This window comes from Phyllostomus discolor, chromosome 6, assembly GCF_004126475.2.
Source record: "Phyllostomus discolor isolate MPI-MPIP mPhyDis1 chromosome 6, mPhyDis1.pri.v3, whole genome shotgun sequence".
In the NCBI taxonomy this organism is placed as follows: Eukaryota; Metazoa; Chordata; class Mammalia; order Chiroptera; family Phyllostomidae; genus Phyllostomus; species Phyllostomus discolor.
In genome coordinates, this window is record NC_040908.2 from 120531681 (window position 1) to 120536733 (window position 5053).

The 5053-nt window shown below is 39.5% G+C and overlaps 1 protein-coding gene across 2 annotated transcripts in view; it reads left to right on the plus strand.

Moving 5' to 3' along the window:
• The window catches only part of C2CD3 (C2 domain containing 3 centriole elongation regulator), a 123074-nt gene that overhangs the window by 107519 nt on the left and 10502 nt on the right, over window positions 1-5053 (plus strand). The gene's annotated exons all lie outside the window — the stretch shown is intronic.

The following is a 5053-nucleotide window of genomic DNA, read 5'->3' on the forward strand; positions in this document are numbered from 1 at the left end:
ATGCTGTGGGAGAAACAGTGCAGAAGCATAAAAGCAGGACAGCTAAGAAATGCATACCTCGTGCTATGGGAGCTCCAACAAAGCAAAGCTGCGTATGTGCAGAGGAAGCTTCCAACAGGAGGCGCAACCTTAGGAGACCCGACAGATGAGTAAGGTCTGGATGAAGAGAACAATACCAGTGGTATACCGACTGATTGTTTCCAAACACCTCAGAACTATTTATTCAGCTGAGTTGGGTGGTTGGTAAAAATCCCAGTTCTTCTGTTTTCTGTCCTGGCACAGCACCTGACCTTTCTTGAATGTGGCAAGAAAAAATAATGGTAACTATTTTTCTAATCACTCAACATATATTTATTATCAAGCATCATGTTAGGTGCTGAGCAAACAAGAGTAAATAAGACAAATTCCCAGTCTTCGTGGAGCATAAATAGTAAACAAAAAAACATTTTTAGACTGTGATGAGTACTGGGTGTTCTAATAAAGAACAGGGTCTGAGGAGTCAGTATTTAAACTAAAAGATCATCAGTGTGGTACTTGCCAGATCCCAGGCACTGTCTGAAGTGCTTTATGTCAGTTAATAACTGACATATGTGATGAGGTACACACTTTTATCCCTGTTTTAAGGTGAGATACTGAAGCACGCACAGCTATTAAGTGGTAGAGCCAGAACTGGAACCCAAGTAGTCTGATTTCAAAATCTGTGCCCCTGAATACTATAGTATAGTGAGAAGGAGCCAGCTGTGTAAGCAACTTGGAGATCAGTATTCCAGGCAGAGAAAACAACAAATGCAAAGGCACTGAGGCCAGAAGAGCTCAGCATGATCTAGGACCTGCCACAGAGCCAGTGGCGCTGGGACATAGAGACCGACATGAGGAGGTCGAAGGTCCAGACAGATCATAAGGGATGTGTAAATCATGGAAAGGAGTTTTGATTTTATTCTAAACACAAGGCTATTCAATGAAACGTGTTAAGCAGGAGAGTGAGATCTAATTCAATTTTAAAGAATTCACCCAAGGTGCTGAAGAGAAAATGTGATGTCTTTCAGATTTGGCAGCATGATGGTCACTGGTGGTGACCTTGAAAGAGTAATTGCAGGGAGGTAGTGGAGAAAGGAGCCATGAAGTGCAGCTGTGTGCCAGGCACTACTATAGGTCCTGGGGTAGAGTAGGCTGAAAGCCCCAGCCTCATAGAACTTAAAAAAATAATAAGAATTTCAGAGAATAATACATGCCATGGACATCATGTATTTAGCTTATTAATTATAGTAGCTAATACCTATTTAATGCTTACTCTGCATTAGACATTATTCTAGGTATTTTAACATGTATAAACTCATTTACCATATTTTGCTGTGTATAATGTGCACTTTTTTGCCCAATGTTTTTAGAGAAAAGTAAGGATGCACATTATATGGACAGTACTAAATCCATATCTGTATGTGTTTTTAATTCTTTTACTTGTGCTTATGCATTAAAAATGTAACTAGAAAGCAGTAACAATATGCATATGCAAAGTAGTACCCTGGAGAATGATAATCAGTTTTGTTTCTAAATATAAATAAATTAATTAATTAATTAATTAAAAAATTAAAATGAAAGATTTTTAACCTGAAAGTTTGGGCTGAAAACACGGGAGCGCATTCAACTCAGAAAATATGGTAATTCTTCCAGTGACCAAATGAGGTGGGTACTGTTATCCCCATTTAATAAATGAGAAAACTGAGATTCGGAGCTTCCCATACCAACCTACAAGGTACTATTGTTTCTATTTTGTAGAGATGCGTAAAGGTTAAGTCACTTGCTTAGGGTGTCCCAACTACTAAGTGACTGAAAACGTATGACTCCAAACTTTGCTTTTCATTACCCCACTTTAAAATCATGACACTTGTCTTATGGTGTATTTTTCTAACCAATTTGCTTACTTTTAAGTAGGCTTCATTTTGCAGTTAACACTTAAACATTTTTTATGCTTCTCCAGAGCCAGCTTTGATGACAGATGGGGTCAGTGCAGAAGCACCCTGAGAGCCTGAGGGTGCAGTCCTAAGGAGAAGCCTTTAGATGTCTGATCCTTTTACTGGTTTTCCTTCTCCCTCTCCCCCTCAACTTCCCCAGCACCGTTTTCAGGACATTCCATTTATTTGGCACATAGATCCACCTAAGTTCCCACACACCTCAGTTTTTATCAAATTTTTAAATTCTCTCCCAGAGGAGGAGAGGCGCCAGTCCCTGCCCAGGAACTCTGATTTTTGTGGCCTTTATGCCAAACTCCAGTTTATGGTCAGCAACTCATCTCTTTCCTCTGCATTTTCCCTTGCGTGTGCCATACATTCCCATCAGCATTTACATAAAGTTCACAGAGTTATGTCCAGGCAACAAGCACAAGCTTGTAAGCAAGACATCAGGGGGTGAAATACTTAATCTACTAGTCAGTAGCTAAGTTTCTGAATCTCAAGTTCCTTATAAATAACATCAGGCTAATATAATTCTTACCTAATGGGATGATGGCAAGAATTGCCCTAGAGGAAAAAAAAACAGACACTGTTAATTCCCTTTCCGTCTTCCCCACTCAGCCAAGTGGGTGAAGAGTCAGTGAGTCATGCCCTTAGGAGGGGAGGTCTGCGAGCCAGTTTGAGCTGTTAACCCTCACCTGTCAAGCAGAACTGCTGTTCCCGCCCTTGTGTCTCCACCTTCGTAATGTGCCAGCTCCCAAGGGGCCATATTGCTGTCCTTGATCTATTAAATATGAGGTGCAGAATGCAGGAGAGGGAGAAGTAAGAATTTTCATTTCAGTTAAAGAACAAGTCTAGTTTTGAAAAGATAAATCTCACACTTTCCAGCCTTTTTTCTTTCCATGAGAGCAAAATTTCATTGTTTCTCTGGTGATCTCAGGGTCAGCTTTTTCTTCTGGGTCCTAGTTAGGGTAACCATTCATCACCGTTCACCCAAAACTGTCCCATTTTCAGCATTGAAAATCCTACAACCCAGGAAACCTCAAGAGGTTGATCATACTCACTGTTGAAGCCTCTCTCACTACTTAATGCATTTGCAGCTTCATGTTTTCTGAGTCTCGTGCATTTGGCTGGGTGCCCACCGATTCTAGGTAACCTAGGAACCAAATGAAGCCTATGTTTAAGGAACAACAAGTAGAGACACCAAAAAAATTAGGAGAAAAAAAATTAAGAATTATATATATATATTTTTTAAGATTTTATTTATTTTCAGAGAAGGGACAGCAGGGAGAGAGGGAGAGAAACGTCAGTGTGTGGTTGCCTCTCACACACCATCCCCCCCCGCCCCGCCCCCACACTGGGGACCTGGCCCGCAACCCAGGCATGTGCCCTGACTGCGAATGGAACCAGCGACCCTTTGGTTCGCAGGCCAGTGCTCTATCCACTGAGCCCCACCAGCCAGGGCAGAATTATATATATTTTTAAACATTGAAACAGTCACTATGAGATAAATCAGAAGTATTACTGGGTTGACTAAAATATTCGTTTGGTTTTTTCCATAAGATGGCTCTGCTCTAGTAGCACTTAGTTGTGTTTCACTTCATTTGAAACAATTTTGTTAGATTGTGTGGTGACGGCTGTCATATCAGTGTGCATTTGAAAAAAACTTGTCAAAATTGGTGAATTTTTGTGTAGTCATTTTAATATTGAAGATGGAAGAAAATAACAATTTTCGGCATATTATGCTTAATTATTTCAAGATAGGTAAAAATGCAACTGAAATGCAAAAAAAGATTTGTTCAGTGTTCAGAGAAGTGCTGTGACTGATCAAATGTGTCAAAAGAGGTTTGTGAAGTTACGTGCTGGCGATTCCTCACTGTACGATGCTCCATGTTCAGGTAGACCAGTTGAATTTGATGGTGATCATATTGAAATATTAATTGATAACAGTCCACATTATACCATGTGGGAGATGGCTGACATACTCAAAATATCCAAATCAATAAAGTTATTCGTGAAAATGAAAAATGTGTCTTTTTATTTTATGGAAAAAACTAAGCAGGTTTTTCAGCCAACCCAGTATTAACTTCCTTATGCTTATGGTTTATTTTAGATTTAATTGTGAACTATATTGGGCAAGGGCACCATAATCATCTCACCTTGGGGTCTCTGAAGGTCTTAAAAGTGGCCTTACTTTGAAAAATTTAAGACAAAAAAGAGTCTTTTGTATTTATCCACATATTTATCATTTCTTATGTTCCATTCTTTCTGATTTCAGTCTAGGACCATTTCCCTCAGTGTGAAGAGGGTTCATACATTCTAAAGGAAATTCCTTTAGAATTTCATGTAGTGCAGACCTACTGGTAACTGATGTTCTCAGCTTCAGTTATCTGAAAATATCTTTATTATGCCTTCATTTTCAAAAGGTATTTTTTTCACTGGATGTAGAACTCTAATTTGAATTTTGTTTGCTTCTTTAAACATTTTAGAACTGACATTTCACACTACTGATTTCCATCGTTGCCAGTGAGAAGCAACCATCATTATTGTTGTTGCCCTGAATGTAACATGACCTTTAGTTCTGGCTGCTAAGATTTTTCTTTGTGGTTTTCTACAATTTGACTACAGTGTCCGGAGTCATGGAGGCAGCGGAGGGGGTAAGGGAGGGGGAGCGCATAGGCCTGTTCATCTTTATTAATAATGTTTAAGTTCTTAGGTTGGGTTATGTGGACTTACAGATGTTAATTTTTATTATGCTTCATAATTTACATGTGTTACATAGATTCTTTGAAATATTACACAGTGAAATCACAGGTAATTAAAATTTTAAGAATGATTGAATGTTGACAAAATGGAGACACCAACTGCTCCCATAAAGCCGACTGTGCATGTGGAGCAGAAAAGCAGGATCAGTGACTGGAATAGCAGTGAGTTCAAGCTGGTGCGGGGGTTGGGGGGGGCTTGATTTTGGTTTTTAAATATGGGACCAGCTACAGTTTTCTGTATGCTAATGCAATGACCCAGTAGAGAAAGGGAAAACAGCACGATGCAGTAGAGAGAGAAAAAATAGGCATAGTCAACAGCTCAAAGTGAGAGATGAGGAG